Raw genomic sequence first — 21721 nt, 5'->3', positions numbered from 1 at the left:
ACCAGACCATGATCTGGATATTATTACTCAGGAGTGGGAGAAACCAATGGGTATTGTTTTCCCCGTCTCTTATTTTTAAGAGGATGTTTCCAATCGCTGACTCCATTCAGGAACCATGGCACACGGTCCCTAAGGTAGAAGGGGCCATCTCTACTCTGGCTAAGAGAACAACGATTCCTATTAAGGATAGCTGCTTGTTTAAAGATCCTATGGAAAAAAAGCTGGATGTGTTTTTGAAGAGGATTTATATTCATCAAGGTCTTTTATGGCAACCTGCAGTGTGTATTGCCACTGTAACAAGTGCGGCATTGTACTAGTTTGATGCCTTGTCTGATTCTCTTCAGGCAGAGACTCCTTTGGATGAAATCCAAGACAGGATTAAGGCTCTTAAGTTAGCTAATTCCTTTATCTTGGATGCTATTCTGCAGGTGATTAGGCTAGGAGCTAAGACATCTGGCTTTGCGGTACTAGGCCGCAGGGCATTGTGGCTGAAATCTTGGTCAATGGATGTTTCCTCTAAGGTCAAGCTTTTGGCGATTCTTTACATAGGTAAGACTTTGTTTGGCCCTGATCTTGCAGAAATAATTTCTGATATTACAGGTGGAAAAGGGTCTTTTCTACCTCAAGATAAAAAGAATAGACAGAAAGGACGTTAGAGTAATTTTCGTTCCTTTCGTAACTTCAGAGGTAAGTCTTCCCCTTCCTCGTCTAAGCAGGAGCAGTCCAAGTTTTCTTGGAAGCCCAGTCAGTCTTGGAACAAGGGGAAGCAGTCTAAGAAGCCTGCAGCTGACTCGAAATCAGCATGAAGGGTTTGCCCCCGATCCAGGACCAAGTGGGGTGCAGACTTTCTCAGTTCTCTCATGCATGGATACAAATTGGAATTCAAGACCTTTCCTCCCAGGGGCAGGTTCCACCTCTCAAGATTATCTGCAGACCAGATAAAAAGAGAGGAGTTCTTGAAATGTGTTCAGGATCTTTTTGACCTGGGAGTGGTAGTTCCAGGTCCAGTACTGGAAAAGGGTCTAGGGTTCTATTTCAATATGTTTGTGGTTGCCAAAAAAGAGGGAACTTTCTGACCAATTCTAGACCTAAAGTGTCTAAACAAGTTTCTCAGAGTACCGTCCTTCAAGATGGAGACTATCCGTTTCATCCTTTCTTTAGTGCAAGAGGGTTAGTTCATGATGACCATAGACCTGAAGGATGTGTACCTTCATGTTGCCGTCCACAGGGATCATTACAAATTCCTGAGATTCGCCTTTCTGGACAAACACTTTCAGTTTGTGGCTCTTCTGTTTGGTCTTGCCACAGCTCCCACAATTTTCTCAAAGGTTCTGGGGGCTCTCTTGGCAGTGATCAAGGCTCTGGGAATTGCAGTGACACCCTACTTGGATGTCATATTGGTTCAGGCGCCATCTTTTCAAAAAACAAAATCTCATACAGAGATATTGTTATCTTTTCCACGTTCCTATGGATAGAAAGTGAATCTGGAAAAGAGTTCCCTTGTTCCAACTACAAGGGTGGTTTTCCTAGGGACCATGATAGATTCCCTTTTGATAAAAATATTTCTGACGGAGGTCAGAAAATCAAAGATTCTCTCCTTTTACCTCTCTCTTCAGTCTACTGTTTGGCCATCAGTAGCTCAATGTATGGAGGTAATTGGTCTGATGGTCACTTCCATGGACATCATTCCTTTTGCTCGATTCCATTTGGGAGTTCTACAGTTATGCATGCTCAGGCAATGGAAAATAGATTATTCAGATTTGTCTCAGAGGATAGATCTGGATCAGTCGACAAGAGATTCTCTTCCATGGCGGCTTTCTCAGGAGCATCTGTCACAAGGAAAATGCTTCCGGAGACCCTCCTGGGTGATTGTGATGATGGATGCCAGCCTTCTGGCCCGGCGGTGCTGTTTGGGACTCGTTAAAGGCGCATGGACTCTGGACTTGAGAGGAGTCTGCTCTCCCCATAAACATCTTGGAGTTGAGAGCGATTTACAATGCTCTGATGGCTTGGCCTCAGTTGTCCTTGGCCCGATTTATCAGATTTCAGATGGACAACATCACCTCAGTAGCTTACATCATTTACTACGGAGGAACTCGGAGTTCCTTAGCCATGATGGAGGTAGTGACTTGGATTATTCAGTGGGCAGAAGCCCACAATTGCTGTCTCTCTGCCATCCACATTCCAGGAGTGGACAACTGAAAGCGTATTTCCTGAGCAAACAGACTTTTCATCATGGGGAGTGGGAACTCCATCTGGAGGTGTTCTCCAGTTTAATCCTCAAATGGGGGGTGCCGGTGTTGGATCTGATGGTGTCTCTGCAGAACGCCAAGCTTTCAAGGTACGGTTCAAGGTCAAGGGATCCACAGGCCACTATAATAGATGCTCTGGTGGTTTCTTGAGACTTCAGGCTTGCATACCTATTTCCTCCGTTTGCTCTCCTTCCATGAGTCATTGCTTGGATCAAGGAAGAGAGAGCATCTGTGATTTTTATAGCACCTGCGTGGCCTCGCAGGATATAGTATGCAGATCTGGTGGAGATGTCATCCCTCCAACCTTGGAAATTGCCTCTGAGAAAGGACATTCTACTTCAGGGTCCCTTCCTTCATCCAAATCTTGTTTCTCTGAATCTGACTGCTTGGAGATTGAACGCTTAGTTTTGTCTAAGCGTGGGTTTTCTGAGTCGGTCATTGAGACCATGATTCAGGCTCGCAAGCCTGTTACTAGAAAGATCTACCATAAGATATGGCGTAAATATCTTTATTGGTGTTAATCCAAAGGCTACTCTTGGAGTTGGGTCAGGATTCCTAGGATCTTGTCTTTTCTCCAGGAAGATCTGGAAAAAGGTTTGTCAGTCAGTACCCTGAAGTGTCAGATTTCTGCTCTATCAGTCTTGTTACATAAGCATCTGGCCGATGTGCCAGATGTGCAATCTTTTTCTCAGGCCTTGGTTAGAATCAGGACTGTGTTCAAATCGGTTGCTCCTCCTTAGAGCCTTAATCTTGTTCTTAAGGTTTTGTAGCAGTCTCTGTTTGAGCTAATGCATTCCATAGATATTAAGTTGTTATCTTGGAAGGTTCTGTTTCTTATGGCTATCTCTTCTGCTCAAAGAGTTTTGGAACTCTCAGCTTTGCAGTGTGATGCGCCTTATCTTATCTTTCATGCTGATAAGGCGGTTCTTCGTACAAAGTTTGGTTTTCTTCCTACGGTTCAAGGTCAAGGGATTCACAGGCCACTCTGATAGATGCTCTGGTGGTTTCTTGGGACTTCAGGCTTGCATACCTGTTTCCTCCTTTTGCTCTCCTTCCATGATTCATTACTCGGATCAAGGAAGAGAGAGCATCTGTGATTTTTATAGCACCTGCGTGGCCTCACAGGATATGGTATGCAGATCTGGTGGAGATGTCATCCCTCCCACCTTGGAAATTGCCTCTGAGGAAGGACCTTCTACTTCAGGGTCCCTTCCTTCATCCAAATCTTGTTTCTCTGAATCTGACTGCTTGGAGATTGAACACTTAGTTTTGTCTAAGCGTGGGTTTTCTGAGTTGGTCATTGAGACCATGATTCAGGCTCGCAAGCCTGTTACTAGAAAGATTTACCATAAGATATGGCGTGAATATCTTTATTGGTGTTAATCCAAAGGCTACTCTTGGAGTTGGGTCAGGATTCCTAGGATCTTGTCTTTTCTCCAGGAAGATCTAGAAAAAGGTTTGTCAGTTAGTACCCTAAAGGGTCAGATTTCTGCTCTATCAGTCTTGTTACATAAGCGTCTGGCGGATGTGCCAGACGTGCAATCTTTTTGTCAGGCCTTGGTTAGAATTAGGACTGTGTTTAAGTCGGTTGCTCCTCCTTGGAGCCTTAATCTTGTTCTTAAGGTTTTGTAGCAGTCTCTGTTTGTGCCAATGCATTCCATAGATATTAAGTTGTTATCTTGGAAGGTTCTGTTTCTTATGGCTATCTCTTCTGCTCGAAGAGTTTCGGAACTCTCAGCTTTGAAATATTAATCAGGAAATTGTTGCTCCTTCTCTATGTCCTAATCCTTCCTCTCATCAGGAACGTTTATTGCTCAATTTAGATGTTGTGCGTGCTTTGAAATTCTACCTACAGGCGACTAAGTATTTTCACCAGTGTTCTGCCCTGTTTGTTTGTTTCTCTGGGAAACGTAAAGGTCAGAAGGCTACTGCTTCTTCTCTTTCTCTCTGGTTGAGAGGTGCAATTCATTTGGCCTATGAGACTGCTGGACAGTGGCCTCCTAAGAGAAGTACAGCTCATTCCACTAGGGCTGTTTCCTCTTCTTCGGCTTTCAAAAATGAAGCTTCTGTGGAACAGATTTGCAAGGCTGCAACTTGGTCTTCTCTGCATACTTTTTCCAAATTTTACAAGTTTGATACTTTTGCCTCGGCTGAGGCTTCTTTTGGGAGAAAGGTTCTTCAAGCGGTGGTGCCTTCTATTTAGGTCTACCTGTCTTGTCCCTCCCTTATCCTCTGTGTCTTCTAGCTTGGGTATTGGTTCCCAACAGTAATTAAGGATACTGTGGACTCACCATATCTTAGGAAAGAAAACAAAATGTATGCTTACCTGATAAATTTCTTTCTTTTTGGATATGGTGAGTCCACGGTCCCGCCCTGTATTTTAAAGACAGTTTTTTTTTTTACTAAACCTCAGGCACCGCTAAACCTTGTGTTCCTCCTTTTCTCCATTTTCCTTTGGTCAAATGACTGGGGATTGTGGGAAGGTGAGGGATACTTAAAAGCTTTGCTGCGGTGCTCTTTGCCTCCTCCTGCTGGCCAGTAGTGATATTCCCAACAGTAATTGAGGATACCGTGGACTCACCATATCCAGAAAGAAAGAAATTTATCAGGTAAGCATAAATTTTGTTTGTTTACTTTTGGATACGGGATTGAACATTCTTATTTCTATATTTCATCTAGAGGACATCAAGGAGTCCTCTCACCTATTCCCATTATCCCGCAGTGATGTTGAGCTGTTCCCGGCGGTCCGCCCAACCACTATAGCTGCATCAGTTCCAGCACAGTATTGCATCGAACTACGAGAGGGTTCCACTTCGATTGATTATTTACTCACACACGTGAACGGATCAACTCCGATGGATTGGTGTATCACACACTAGGAAATCCTGTGGAGGACGACGCTCACCGGAGAGCCTTGGATATCGCTTGTGAAAGAGGAATACAGGCTGCGATAAGGGTCCCAGGGCAAAGTACAGTGACCACATAGTGAGCAGTAGGAGTACCTGGTTTTACTCCGTCTCCGCTTCAGTGAATGCTCACATAGCTCTATATGTGCTTAAAATTTTACACTAACGCCAAGGACATTGTATACATACTTCTGTCTGCTAACGTCTGCTAAGGACTTTATTCAAATATACGGCTTGTGCTTTAAGTAAACACATCAGAACTTTCCTCTTTTTTACTATTTAACGGCTTCTACTATATCAGAACAGAGTTACCACATTACATCATTTTCGACATAGCTGCAGATTAAGACCATAAAATAATGACAAACATATACATATTTGGTCTTAGCTGATTCAGTGGATGCCAGTGAACATATCTTAAGATATTTTTTTACCATTAGAAAACTACAGGATTTTGTGCAATGTGATAATTAATCTTTGTATCTATTGTTTTTATTTTTCTTGGCAAGTTTACAATAATGTCTTAATTCTGTAAATAAATAGCTAGTTAAAATTGTCATCCACTGAAAGTTCTTTTTATGCCAAAAACATATAGTTTTCAAAGGTAAATAAAAAACCCCAAAGGTTTTATTTCTGTTTAAACGAAGTGATAGCAAAAATGTTTTTATTTGATTTATTTTTTTTTATCAGATGTTCCTGCTCTAATAAAAAATGTGTTTGCTTTTTATTTTGTGTTTGCTTTTTATTTTTTTTAAAATGAAGACACCATACTTTATTTGAAGACAAAGTAGCAATGTTTTAAACTCAATTTTGATATTATATTTAGCTTTATTTTGATGTAGCTAATTACTATTTATATTTTTTTTTATTTAAACAGCTTTTACTTAAACTTATTACTGTAATTTTTGTAATTTTAACAGCTGCTCTTTCATATACAAAAAAAAAGAAATATCCCTTTAAATTATTTTTTAATTATTGCATAAATAACACTATATTTTCAATAAATTACAGTTTTATTTGAGTTTTTTTCAAATCAAATGTTCTTGTGCTAATAAAAAATGTTTTTTTGCATTATAACATTTATAAATTTAATTTAATTAATATCTTTTAATTGAAATTGAAAAAACAACGTTATTAATATCTTAATCACCGTAAATCTATTTTTCAGTTGCCTGATAACATTTTGATATTATAATTAGCTTTATTTTAATGCAGCAAAATACTTGTATCTGACCGTAAATCAATAACTCAAGAGGAAATGTAATTACATGTTTGAGTAAAAGTAAGAAAAGATATATTATTCAGCCTATGAGGTTCCAGTACTACAGACAGATTTAAAAAGAAAAAGTGAAAATTCTTTTGTAAACAGCCATAGGTAATTAGGATGTGAGAAAACCACAAGTGCAAATAAATAAATAAAAATATATATATTATGAGTTGCAGAATGGCTAATTTCAATGGCAAATGACTACGGTTAACTTGTCTTTGCTGGTGCACTTGGAATGCCAGGAATTCCAGTGATCATTGTTTGAGCATGGATAAGGTTCAATGGTTGTCATGATAATAGAAACCTACCCTAAATGACTAATCGAAACTATATTTATTAACCTTGGAGCGTGGGAAAGTGAAGATTAACTACTTTTAAAGTTTGAAACAATCCTTCCCAGAAGGATGTCTTTACATTCCTGTGGTTTGGACAGCGCATGCAGGAAAAATGAAGAATAGTAGCTGCAGGTATATTTCATGTTCTACTGTATTATGAAGTTTCTACGTCCTTTTATCAATGAAATCATCACACTGTATATCTGATAAGGGTGAAATATGAAGAGAGAAAGATAGAAAGAAAGAAAAGTTTATATTTTCCCTTGCAGTTTTATATATTTGCAATTTGTTGTTATGCCCCTTTTTTAAGATTTGTGTAATTCAATGAACAAATCATCATCAATTTACACTAGAGATTGTGAAACTACCCTTAAAGGGACAATAAAGTTAGGATCACACCTAGGTAGACTTGAGAGCAGCAATGCACTATGTGGAGCTGGATGCTGATTGGTGGCTACACATATATACCTGTTGTTATTGACACAGTCAATGCATTCAGCTAGCTCTCAATAGTGCATTGCTGCTCCTTCAACAAAGGATACCTAGAGAATGAAGCAAATTTGATAATAGAAGTAAATTGGAATTGTATGTGCTATCTGAGTCATGAAAGAGAAAATGTAGTCTTCATATCCATTTACTTTATTACTTTTTATTTATATTCTCTTTATATACAGTAATAAAAAGGACATGAAACACATTTTTCTTCTAAACGTATTTTTATCAAATTACATTTAAAAGTAGAGGTACACTTTTGATAAAACGATCTAATAAAAATTATTTTAAAAAAAATTGCAATAAAACGTTATAAGGCCTCAAAGATATGAGGTCTCAGGTTTTAGAAAAAAGGCAGTCAAAGGGCTTTAACAAAGAGATACATACTTATACGTGTCTAAATATTTATATATGTATGTAAATAAATATGTTTATATGTGTGTACATATGTAATTATGTATGTATATATGTATTAACAGACATATATACATATTTAAACAAATAAATATATATATAGTATCTCACAAAAGTGAGTACCCCCTCACATTTTTGTAAATATTTTATTTTATCTTTTCATGTGACAACACTGAAGAAATGACACTTTGCTACAATGTAAAGTAGTGAGTGTACAGCCTGTATAACAGTGTAAATTTGCTGTCCCCTCAAAATAACTAAACACACAGCCATTAATGTCTAAACTGTTGGCAATAAAAGTGAGTACACCCCTAAGTGGAAATGTCTAAATTGGGCCCAATTAGCCATTTTCCCTCCCCGGTGTCATGTGACGCTTTAGTGTTACAAGGTTTCAGGTGTAAATGGGGTGCAGATTTGTTAAATTTTGTGTTATCGCTCTGACACTATCTCATACTGGTCACTAGAAGTTCAACATGGCACCTCATGGCAAAGAAACTCTGAGGATCTGAAAAAAAGAATTGTTGCTCTACATAAAGATAGCCTAGGCTATAAGAAGATTGCCAAGACCCTGAAACTGAGCTGCAGCATGGTGGGCAAGCTCATACAGCGGTTTCACAGGACAAGTTCCACTCAGAACAGGCCTCACCATGGTCCACCAAAGAAGTTGAGTGCACGTGCTCAGCGTCATATCCAGAGGTTGTCTTTGGGAAATAGATGTATGAGTGCTGCCAGCATTGCTGCAGAGGTTGAAGGGGTGGGGGGGTCAGCCTGTCAGTGCTTAGACCATATGCCTCACACTGCATCAAATTGGTCTGCATGGATGTCATCCCAGAAGGAAGCCTCTTCTAAAGATGATGCACAAGAAAGCCCGCAAATAGTTTGCTGAAGACAAGCAGACTAAGGACATGGATTACTGTAACCATATCCTGTGGTCCGATGAGACCAAGATAAACTTATTTGGTTCAGATGGTGTCAAGCGTGTGTGTGGTGGCAACCAGGAGAGGAGTACAAAGACAAGTGTGTCTTGCCTACAGTCAAGCATGGTGGTGGGAGTGTCATGGTCTGGGCCTGCATGAGTGCTGCCGGCACTGCGGAGCTACAATTCATTGAGGAAACCATGAATGCCACCATGTACTGTGACATACTGAAGCAGAGTATGATCCCCTCCCATCAGAGACTGGGCCGCAGGGCAGTATTCCAAAATGAAAACAACCCCAAACACACCTCCAAGACGACCACTGCCTTGCTAAAGAAGCTGAGGGCAAAGGTGATGGACTGACCAAGCATGTCTTCAGACCTAAACCCTATTGAGCATCTGTGGGGCATCCTCAAAAGGAAGGTGGGGGAGTGCAAGGTCTCTAACATCTACCAGCTCCATGATGTCATCATGGAGGAGTGAAAGAGGACTGCAGTGGCAACCTGTGAAGCTCTGGTGAACGCCATGCTTAAGAGGGTTAAGGCAGTGCTGGAAAATAATGGTGGCCACACAAAATTTGGACATTTTCACTTAGGGGTGTACTCACTTTTGTTGCCAACGGTTTAGACATTAATGGCTGTGTGTTGAGTTATTTTGAGGGGACAGCAAATTTACACTGTTATACAGGCTGTACACTCACTACTTTACATTGTAGCAAAGTGTCATTTCTTAAGTGTTGTCACATGAAAAGATATAATAAAATATTTACAAAAATGTGAGGGGTGTAATCACTTTTGTGAGATACTGTATATATGTATATATATATATATATATATATATATACATATATTTATATATATATATATATATATATATATATTTACAGCATAAATATTAGATTTTTCAGACCACATATAATCAGACCACATATTAGGTTTTCAGACCACAAATAATAAAAAATGTTCACATACCTCACTCCATTTGTACCCAGCACCCAACACCTTTGCCGCAAACCCGGAAACTCCCTGCGTCCTGGCCGCACCACTTCACAGGCTCAGCTGTTGCTGTGGTTACCGGAAGCAGCGTTACTAAAAACCGTGAATAAGACATCGGAAAACATTTTGCATTTCAAATTAGCGATACTCATAATACACATGCTAGCCTTTAATCAATATTAAGCACTTTTCAGCTTGTCAAATATGACAAATGTTAAATATCACCTAGTATCCTCAACAATATAGCCTTTACGTAAGTGACATCAATATCGTAATAACCTGTCAGGGGACAATTCTCGTCCAACAATAACAAAGTGTTACTGATACTATCACACATAACAGTTCAATAGAAATAATAAAAAACTATAAAGTTACCTGTTGATCAGGGGGCTGGAATGCTAATACAGATAAGGAATAATACCATAACCATAGGGGCTTAGTGTTAAAGGATATAACCAGCATATTAAGTCTTACACAGCCTATCATTAAAAAGAGCCTATCATTAAAAATACTTTCTAATGTTGCAAACATGGACTCCAACATCATTAGTTTTTGATTTATAAGAAACAGTGGCAATCCAGGTGTGTATTCAAACCCCCAGGAACCAAGGTCCTCAGGTTGAATATCCACCTGGACTCACATTGGAGTAACATCCTACCTCTGTCCCCCCTCTCACAGAAGGGGGGATGTGATCAAAGATAACATACGTCAAATCGGCAACGGCATGACCAGCCAACGCAAAATGATGAGCCACAGGCTGCTCAGACCCCTTTCTTAATAGGGCTGCTCTAATTGTGAAACGATGATTGGCCATGCGTGTCCGGAGGTCGTCCACTGTTTTTCCAATGTAGAATAACCTGCATGGACAGTGTAATAAATACACAATGAATGTCGTTGTGCAGGTCACTCTATGTTGGATGGTGAATCTGCGGTTGGTACCTGGATGGGTAAAGAACTTTGTTGTTAACAAACCATTACAAGTGAAGCAACCAGCACATTTATAACAACCAGGTTTCACTGTTTGTAACCAGGTGAAAAGTTTGAGTATCGCTAATGTAAAATGCAAAATGTTTTCCGATGTCTTATTCACGGTTTTTAGTAAAGCCGCTTCTGGTAACCACGGCAACAGGCTGAGCCTGCGCAGTGGTGTGGCCAGGACGCCAGGTAGTTTCCGGGTCGGCGGCATAGATGTTAGGTGCTGGGTACAAATGGAGTGAGGTATCTGCACATTTTTTATTATATGTGGTCTGAAGACGGGGTTAATAGCCTGAAACCTCACTGATATCATACAATAAATCTAATATTTATGCTGTAAAGACCCAGTAAATACTTTTCATTTTGCGGATCTGGATGATTTATTTATTTGCACCCTGGGCAGCTGAATTGAACTAAAAGTGAGTGCAGAGCCCTGGAGAGGAGCTTTATGTGATTGTTTTTTTTTTTTTTTTGCACCCTATACTTATTTGGATTCTACTCCAGACTATGCCTATTTATATTGTTTTTAACTATGGAGACATCGGAAAACATGACTGTTACTACAGAGGGGGAAGGAGATGAGATAAAAGGGGCTACAGTGTTTAACTATAATGAGGATGATGCCGATAGAATACGCTTTTCTGCTATCCCTGCACGGGAGTTAAATGAGCAGCCCTTTCACTTGTATACCAAATGGCTTAAATTGAGAAAAAGGAAGATTGATTTATCCCTACACGGAACTGTCCTATCTGAATATCATAGGAAAATGTTTATCCCTAGGGGCTTCAGAGTCAAAAATGTCCCTACTATAGGGAGGAACAATATGGACTTCTGTGTAAGATGGTGCAGTATTTTAAATAAGTGCTCCGTAGATCTTATGCATCTGGTGATTGAAGAGGTTAGGGCGCTTATGACCAAAGCTGAAGCTCAAATTCAAAATTTTCCGATAACACATAAACCTAGCTTGGAAGCAGATCAAGAACAGAACTGGTTAGAAAAATTAAACAAACAGGTACAGGAATTTGAGGTTGAACTGATCAATTTTAAAAACCGTAAATGAGAAACTGTCTCCATGGATTACAAGGAGAAAAGAGTATACAGGTGGTTGCTATCTACAGAGGAACGCCAAGCACTAATTGATACTAGACCCAGAAGACCTCGGGACTATATGCCACGAAATATCATTACAGTGGATACATCTGGCAACAGCTCTGATTCGGATGTACCACCGAATGTTGATAGTCAACAAAGAGCATACAGTGGCGGGGTGGTAACACGGTCAAAAAACCTGGAAGGCACAGGACCCATGTCAGGAGAGGTGGTGGTAAGAGGAAGGCCCCCGAGATCCAGACAGAGAATGTAACCCCTGACATTGTGATTAACCTGAGCTCTTACCAACTGTCAACCTTAGAATCCAGGTTATTAAATAAGGGACTCTCTTTCAACCCGACTACATTTCAAAAACCATTTGATACGTTCATTGATATTCAAAAATTTGATCGGAATTTGAGGTTAAAGGAACAATTTGGGATAATAACAAGAGACGCTAGTAGGGGTGACACTGTACAGTTTAAACAAAAAAGTCGGTTTGACCCGACTAGTCTTAACGCTAGTATTAAGACCTATGCTAGGTTGTTAACTGAACAGATGAATGATATGTGTGCTCTGGTTAAACCACAATGCTGTAATAATGTGTCTAAAGAAGAGAGGACAACATTGTATGCTCTAAGCAAAAGGAAGGATCTGGTATTTCGAGAGGCAGACAAGGGTGGCGCTTTGGTGGTGCTTGACTATGTGTATTACCAACAGGAGATATTGGCACAATTACAAGATGAAAAGACCTACAAAAGACTTCCCCATGATCCAACTAAGCTATTCAAGGCACAGATTGACCAGTTATTAAACCAGGCTCTTGTCAGAGTATATGAATATTATGATGAATATTACATATGTGTACATATATATATATATATATATATATATATATATATATATGTATATTTTATACACTGTATATGTTAGATGAGACCTCAGGATTAATTGAACATGAGTTTGTTGAACACAGCTTCTAATACACGTCTATCAGGATTGACGATCAGTAGAGCCTTTTTGAAGCATGACCCCTGTAGTGTAAAACACACAAACATTTCTTTTCTAAAGGAAATAGCTCAGTGACCCTATTCATTTGACTATATATGCAGATTTTTATAACTTCAGAACATTTGGTGAGGTGAGAAAAGAATGTGTTCAAGGACCCCTTTGGAATTTGACACGTGTGATACAACAGTTCTATCTCACTGAATCTCTATTTGAAGACGTACTGCAAAAACCCCATCTTGGGGGAAGGTGACACAAATAAAATTAAATACATTTTGCAAGGGGAACAATGCCAGTTTTCCATGTATGTTTAGAATGGTTCATGATATATATATTGAAATTAAGCACATTGTATTAAATAGATAATTGCTGCAGGGGATATTTTTATAGGAAATAAATTCAGATATACATAGAAATGATATATATGTTTTGAAAACATAAAAGATCTTACTTAGCCTCTGTGTTTTTAAGAATATAAATAAATACTTATGGACCATACACATATTAATGCTTGGATCATCTCTAATAATTATTTCTATTTTTATTGCAGACAACCATTGGTCATGAGCATCAATCTTAGAAAGAGACGGAATGCCGCATGAAATGAATTAAGTCATATCATATAAACGTGCAAATAAATGTTTATAAAGTTTCACATACATCTTTTAAAATATAGTGAGATGAAAATATGGAAGTTACTTTGATGTGATATGACTATGAGATATATATTTGATGTGATATAACTATGAAATATAAGTTATTTTAATATAATGCTAGATGTATTTGATGTTTCATATCAAAATGATCAGAAAATTCATTAAGATATAACTTATCCAAAACAAATATTGTGAATAGTTGTTGCAATAAATTATGATAAAATGAATAACCATTTAATAGAAATACTGATTTAAGTTGATTCAAATGTTGCTATGCATGTTTGTAATGATGCCACCCAGTGTTGCCATGAGAGAACTACAGCCAGAAAGCTTTTTGGCTGTTGGAAATGGGATATTCAGATTATCCAATAGAGGGACAAGGTTTTGAAGGGCCACCCATATTTCACACCAATGATTACACTAATAAGTTGATGCAGAAGGAGGGAAAGAGACTGGTCTAAAAGGTTTTTGAACTGACTGAAACTGTTTTGCGTGGGACACAGTCAAACTACAAAAACAAAGTGGGCCATATTTCTCCTATTCCATTGCAATTACACTTATTTTATATGAGGTGTGAAATTGGATCCGTTGCGAAAATTGGGAACTGGATTGCTGTTTATTTGGGTGATGTATACAAGGTTTTTGTAAGATAAGTTATAAGCATAGCCACTACAGTAAAATTACAATTTTTGAATTGGAAAGAACAAATTGGGCTTTTAGATTGTATTATATAACCTTAAATAGCTCTTAGCCTGCCTGTTTGTATGCAAGCATTTAAATTAAACATTTATTATTGCTGTACTTAGCAGAGTTAAGGAAATATTTCAAGTTAGCATTTCATAGCCTATGTATTGTTATACTAATCCCAATCCTAAATTGTTTATCTATGCAAATATATAATAATAATTCAGAAGTGTATATTGTATTTCAAATTGCTAGTCACAGCCTATATATTGTATTGTTGTTTAAATCTGTGTCTGATTGGCTAAGTAACTCATCTATACAAGTTCTGATATTGTCAGTTAATTTTGTATTAGGATAAATTGCAATTAAATAGCAGAATATATATTATCCTATTGTTTTATAAACACTGTTTAGAATTGTATTGCTTGGATGTTAAAGGTTTTTAGTCCCATTGTGTTAAATAAATAAAAGGCTGAATTGTGAAGGTATATTTTTCTGGGTTTTGTAAGAAGGATAGCATATATTAAGAGTTGGTTTTAACGCATATAAATTTTGTTTCATTTCCTTTTATTGCAAATATACTTCAATATGTTTATGGATATTAACTAAATAAAAGAATTCAGATATTTATATTAATTGTATGGTCTAGTAGGTGCATGGTTGATAAGGGTTTCTATTTCTTTGTATTGTGTTTATAACCCTGCCATAAACTTATATATATTATTTGGATAGCACTGCTAAGATTTTCATAAATATACTGACATAATAATTGGAGGCACTTTGCATGAGATTTAATAATATCCATCATAATTGATATAATATATTTGTAAGTAAATAGAAATTATTATAAAAGAGAAAAAAAAAAAAAAATTCATATTTCGATATTAATATTTTGAAGATATATTTTTTTTTTTTTTGAAAAGTTGAAATATTAATTTTCATATTTCGAGATTGACATTAATATCTTGAAATATTATTAAAGATTAATTTTGAAAAATTAATAAAAATATTAATTTTTCATATTTCAAAATTAGTCAAAAATATTAATTTTTCATATTTTCAAAGTTAATCAAAAATATAAATTTTTCATATTTCGGAATATTAATTTTTCATATTTCAAAATTAATAATATTTTTTTTGAAATATAAAATTTTTCTCTCTTTTTATTGGCAAAAATTGTATTAGCATTTTAGTTAAATAAATACTAAACCAATACAATAATGTCTGTAGCCAGAAGTGACTCATTTAATTCTATACATAGCAATGAAATTGGTCCCATAACCATACCTATTACTAAAGGTCAGGTCCTTAAGAAAGATATCTTAAGTTACCTTAAAGGGAAGTTTAATATTGCGGGTGAATTAAATGATTTTATGGATATGCTTGAAATTAGGGCTAAAAATATTACCGTTAATAATAATATGTGGAATGAAGAGAATGAATTCTTCCAGGAATTATTAATGATTAATCAATGCGAAGCTCCCAAAAAGCGAGACGAACTAATACTAAAATCCTGGCCCCTTTTAATATGCATAATTGACGAAATGTCGTTTTGTGTCACAGACAAACGATTGCAAATACAGGAGCTAGAAAATAGTATTCGTTCCTCGCGCAGACGCGAAGAGGGTTTAAAAATAGCCAAAAATAAAATGGATGAATTTGCCCAAAACCTAGCCGCCTTAGATAAGCATAATACAGACTTAATCGCGCAGATACAAGATTTAAATAAACAGCTTGCGCAAAGCCAGAGAGAATTAAGCGATGTAAAAAGGTCATATCGCCATAATGAAAACCCCTATATTAGCAATGAGAATAATACAGATAATGCTAACTCCTTTAGCGAACGCGTTAGGGACGAGGTACGAAAATATATAGAACAACATAGACAAATGACCCCTAACGGGTCAGAAGTAGATTTCCCAAATAGACAATCCCCTCAGGATGTAAATCCAGAGGACAGCTGTAGCGCAGATGATGCGGGGGAGGGAAACTCTAACAGAGAATCCCAAAATAAGTCTGATAAAGTCTATGATTCCCATAAAATAATCACCTTCGTACAACGCGCAGTACCTATATTCTCCAATAAGGGAACAACATCTGTAATTGATCATTTACAGGCTTTTGAAAATGCGTTAGCTATAATGAATGTTACAAGTGAGAAATTGAAAATTGAATTTCTGCCTTGGGTATTTGACAGTAAGCATCACAAATTCTTTGTTTCACTAAAGGATATGAATATTCATTCCTGGAATGGGGTAAAACAACAATGCAGAAAAGAATTCGGGCAATATCGCACTAAAACTGCCGCGAAAATAGCGGTATATGGTTTAAAGTGTCGTGCAAATCAGAGTCCAGTAGAATTCCTTTCTGTATTGAAAAATGCGTACAGTATGGCTGAAGATAATCCCAGATTTGATGGCTCAGAATTTTTAAATTTATTTTTTGAAGCATTGCCTACACCCATCAAAATCAACTTAGCTAGAGATTTTGATGAGGACTGCTCATTGGAATGGCTGATCAAAGAGAGTACGAAGTTATACTCTATTCAGCAGTCCAGTGAGCAGGGGGTTAAAAAGGAGTCAAAACCCAAAATTGTGGCAGAAACTAGGGTGTCACCTAGCCCCCTCAATTTGGAGTCTAACAAGAGGACTTATGCAGAGGTGGCCAGTCAAAACAGGCAATCTCCACAGAGGTTTAATTCTGCCCCTCCCCCTACACAGGTTGAGGCGCAGGGAGACTATAACCAAAGTGGGGGACATAATCAGGTGAATAATTACTCACAAAGAGAATACTCACCAAATAATTGGTATCCGCGCAAGGGTAGATACAATAGACGGCGAAGATATTCTCAGGGTAACCAGACACCCCAGGTATATAATGCTCCCCAAAGTACTAATGCTGAACAAGCTGAACCCCAGGGGCAACCATGCCAGAATAGAAATAGTGGCCCTGATTCTGAGGGAACCCAATGGTCCAGGAATCAGTACAATGGGGCACCAAGAGATAGGCCCAGGGGTAGAGGTAACTTGTACAATCAGGTAGATATGCTGTTTACCCAATTAAATTGGTTGAGCGAACAAATCGCTAATATGAGTAAAAAATCTACGGCTCAGCAACCGAACAATACTTTTTTAGGGGTACAGCCAGTGGTCAGCAGTGGACCACAGGCACAGTCATAAATACTGCAGTATCACCTGAAGGGGAGGGGAGAGATATACAAAATGTAGTAATAAATATCAATGATACTAATCATGTTATCTCCCCACAGACCGGAAACGGACAAATTAGCTGTGACAATGAGCGACATCAGCCGGGAAAAATTAACCAAACTTTTCCTCTGCAGTGTTCTCTTAACATTATTTCCACAGATGCAGTACACAAGAATCCAACCAACCCTGTCATAGAGGAAACAGGTAGGTATGAAGGTTCCTCTGCATCGAATGACACAGCGAATTCAGGTAAAACGTGGCGAAGCCCACAGATGTACAAGAATGCAAATTTTATGTGTGAAATGATAGAAACTGCAGGAAGATATTATATACTAGTTGAGCTGCAAGATTCAGTCTCCAACCCTATCAGGGGATTAATTGACACTGGGTCACAGGCAACTATCTTATCCCACAGGTACTACACACAGCTAAATGAGCTAACACCCCACAAACCCAAAATAAGAGAATTTGACGGTTCTCTAATAGGTGTTGGGGGTGACTCCCTAAAAGTCTACGGTACTGCCTGGTTAAAATTTAAATTGGGGAACAGGGTCATAAGACACCCTGTCATTATAGTGGATCTGCCAACTGATCGTTTAATTATTGGTAGTGATCTCCTGAAGCGATTAAGCACCATAATTGATTGCATAAATAATATAATTTGGTCACAAGTTAAACGGCCTATCAATTATGAAAAATCTGGTATATCTCGCGCCCGACATAGCTGTCACGTGGTAGAAGAGAAACCAGATGCTGTGGAGATTAATTTCAGGAATAACTCTGTACCTGAAATCACTATCCTACAAATAGATGATCAGACTCCTTTTAGTGGCTCTGATGGTAATACTTTTAAAATATCGCCTGGAAAGATAGCGAATATTTCCCTAGATGGCGATGTATTAACCATATCACTCCACAAGGGGGATCATAAAATCCCTAAGGGGGGAGGCCACGCTCAATACCTCACAGGGATTGAGAGAGTTAAAGAGGATCTATTTATCCCTATACAAGTGCATGACCTTGGAAAAACCAAGTATGCTAAAATAAACTTAAAACAGGAAGCTAGCTATATAAGCGAAGGTTTATTAGCGCAGATAGCTGAACCTAAAGTGATTAAATATCTTTCTCCCCAAGACCACTGTGTCAACGGCCTGGATGACAGGTCTGAAAGCTATAACATCACAGCTAAGTGCTTATTATCTATCTCTATTGGTAATAAGTCAGTGAAGCACCTGTTTTTAGTTTTAAATACTCCCCATAATCAAATATACATTGGCAATGATATCTTACATAGATATGCCATACAAATAGATCTGATTAATTCTTGCCTTTGGAGCAGGTTAAAGGGGGACCCTGAAGTATTTCAGGATGAAAATGCAGCCCTGAAATCAAACCAGCAATTGCCATATGCTGTGAATATGCAGGTATCTAGCGATGTTATAATTCCTGCTGGGGCTGATACATTTCTTTTACCCTTACAGGTAAAGAGAGGTCAGAAATTAAAAACTTCTGAAACACTGATTTGCCTCTCCCATAGAATACAAAATCTGGGTGTCACAGTGACTTACACTCCTATGGTGAATATTGGAACTATTCCAATACATATTATTGTACATAACATGACCCCACAGGATATCACCTTATCCAAGGGAACTACCATAGGATATGCACTGGAAACAAGTTATTACACTTTTGGATTCCAGAATAACGTAATTGGGCTAATACCTGAAGGATACCTAACTGAAGAACAATTAATAGAACAATCCTTTGCATCCATGCCAGAGGGTCTATTTAATATTCAGTCTATTTATCCCTTCAGCTCAGAGGAAGGCATCTGTAAGATTGAAGAAGCCTCTCTAGTGTTTGATCAGCCAATCAAACAGCAAGATTACCCCAATACCCAGAGTCATGGGAGCAATGTAAATTATAATCAAGGGGATCTCACCTCTAGATTGGAAGAAGCCTATGAAATAGGACAACCTGAAATCTTTCCAGGATTTCAGCAAATAGTCGAAGAGCAAATATCCTTAGCTAATGGCTGTTCCAACGATGATGAACGCCAACAGCTGCGAGAACTCCTAATGGAATACAAGGATATTTTCGCTAAGGATTCTTATGACTGTGGTACTACAGACTTGCACATTGCAAGGATACAAACAGATCCTAATGCGCCACCTGTATTTGTCAAACAATACAGACTTCCCTTAGCCTCATATGATTCTCTTGCAGAGATCATAAGGAATTTGGAAGAAAGAGGTATTATCAGACAGGTGCACAGCTCTTATAATAATCCTATTCTAGGTGTCCTTAAGCCCAATGGACAATGGCGTTTGTGTGCTGACTTAAGACAGCTAAACAAACGAGTATACATGTCTGGCTGGCCTGTACCATACATTGACCAGTGCCTAGCACAAATGCAGGGATCCAAAATATTCACTGCCATTGATTGTGCACAGGGATATTGGACCATAAAGGTACATGAAGAGGACCAATATAAGCTAGCATTCTCCTTCCAAAAGGTCCAATATGCATTCCAGAGACTTCCATTTGGATACATAAATTCTGGACATGAATTTGCTGTATTCATGCATAAGGCTATGCCTGACGCACTGGAAAGGGGGACCTTATCTTATGTTGATGATGTTTTAATCAAAAGCACAGACTTTGAAAAACACATCACAGAACTTAAACACGTCCTCAGCCAACTTAAAAGGGCAGGTGTCAAATTATCCCTGCAAAAAGCTCAATGGTGCCGCACTCGTGTAAACTTCTTGGGACATGAAGTTACCTCTGACAGATTAAATCCCCAGAAGAAAAAGGTGGAAGCGATAGTGAATTCTAAAAACCCAACTAACTTAAAGGAATTGAGATCATTCCTGGGTATGACGAATTATTCTCGCAAATTCATTGATAATTATGCGGAATTAGCTAAACCACTACTACTTCTTCTAAAGAAAGATGTGAAATGGCACTGGAGTGAGTCTCAAGAGACAGCCATCAGAGAGCTGAAGAGAAAACTCACTCAAGCACCTTGCTTAGCGTACCCTGAAGGTGGCAAACCTTTCTACTTAGAAACAGGGTACACAGATGTAAGCATGAGTGCTGTTTTATACCAAAAGCATGATAATTTGAACAAAGCCATTGCTTATGCGAGCAAAAATCTATCCCCAGTAGAAATAAAATTTAGCGATTGCGAAAAAGCCCTCTTATCTACTGTATGGGCTCTACAAAATTTCCGCAGCTATATGCAGGGCGAGAAAATTATTGTAGAAACGGCCCACCAGCCTTTGCTATATTTGCAAAGTGAGAGAATAAGAGATGGGAATTTGTCTAATAGCCGCATAACAGCGTGGACTCTTTCCTTGCAAGGCTGGCCATTAGAAATTCGCTACAAGCAGAATAAAAAGAATCCAGTCGCACAAGGGCTTGCTGAGCTCCACGACTGTACTGCTAGAGATCCTGGGGAAGAATTATCAGAAGATGATTTTCTGGAAGAGCAATTGCTTTCCCCATATAAAATGTACAATGAGGACCATTGTCAAACATTACCTTGGGTATATGTTGATGGTTGTTCTTACCATGCCACTATTGATAATGAGCGCAGATTAGTCGCTGGCATTGGTATAACTGGGGCAAATGGATTCTCAAATATATCTGTAGGTTTCAACATTGGACCGAGATCCAGTCAAGTTGCAGAACTAACTGCTGTTTTCAAAACCATTGAAATGGCTATTGAACATGGTATTCATGAATTTGTGATCATAACTGACTCAAATTATGTGCGTGACAGTTTTGTTGAATACCTGCCAACTTGGAAAAGAAATGGCATGCAGAAAAGCAATAACAAACCAGTCAAGCATGGCAAATTGTTCTGCGAGATTGATAATCTGGTAGTATCCAATGATTTAACCATACACTGGAAAAAGACCAAGGGTCATTCCAGAGTTTTAGGTCCTGATAAGGAAGGCAATGACCTTGCGGATTCATTAGCCAAACAAGGAGCCATAACTGGAGAACTCCTTAATATTGACCATTTAATGGGTGCAATTCAGGTAGAAGCCATTACCAGAAACCAGGCAAAACAACAGAGTGAGCCTAACTTGGTACAATGGAGTCAGGATTCTCCTAGTGAGGACCTGATCACTAGTCAAAAAGAAGACCCCATTGTAGGCATCTTCTATAAACACATAGAAGATCCTGAAAGCAACCCCATCTCAAAAGATGATTGTATCGGCAAAGAAGATCTGAGAATCTTAATAAAATCTAAATCACAATTCAAATTACAGGATGGTTTGTTAATTAGAACCTCCAAAACTGGCATCCAGCAATGGGTAGTACCCACCAAGTTCAGAGGTCTAATGCTTCAACATGCCCATGATGCTCCCACATCTGGTCATCGTGGTGCCAAACTCACGTATGAAATATTGCGTGATTATGCTTTTTGGCCACACATGTTGAAAGATGTTCAAACCTACTGTCAAGGGTGTTTAATCTGCCCACAGTTCCAACCCACTGCACCAACG

Source organism: Bombina bombina, chromosome 3 (assembly GCF_027579735.1).
Source record: "Bombina bombina isolate aBomBom1 chromosome 3, aBomBom1.pri, whole genome shotgun sequence".
NCBI lineage: Eukaryota > Metazoa > Chordata > Amphibia > Anura > Bombinatoridae > Bombina > Bombina bombina.
The sequence above is the reverse complement of the archived record's forward strand: the minus strand, read 5'-3'. Positions refer to the sequence as shown.